We start from the raw sequence: 429 nt of genomic DNA on the forward strand, positions 1-429 counted from the left end.
TATAATTTTTTCTATCTTCGTAATATATATAATTTTTTATCATAATAATATTAATTTTAATTCAAAAAGACAATTTTAATATCGTATTTCTTAATATTACAAACAAAAGAAAGACATGCGAATCTTTAAAATTGTTCCTAAAATTTTAATTTATCCAAAATAAACCTTTTAAAATTTTAATTTGTGAGTCACTTTAGACATTGAATTCGTTAATGTCAGTTGGTTTGTCACTAATAGTGTGTTAATGTGATTTGGCAAAGGTCACATAGGAGACCTGATATCAACAGAACAAGGAATAAGATTAAAATTAAAAAGAATGATTTATTCTATCTCGATTTGATTTTGGGTTTGTTTGATATTTTTATAGGTTTTTTTTTATCTTATGCTATTTTTTTTTTATTTTTGAGGTTTACTAATGATTAAATTATT

Source organism: Arachis ipaensis, chromosome B08, assembly GCF_000816755.2.
Source record: "Arachis ipaensis cultivar K30076 chromosome B08, Araip1.1, whole genome shotgun sequence".
NCBI classification, from domain to species: domain Eukaryota; kingdom Viridiplantae; phylum Streptophyta; class Magnoliopsida; order Fabales; family Fabaceae; genus Arachis; species Arachis ipaensis.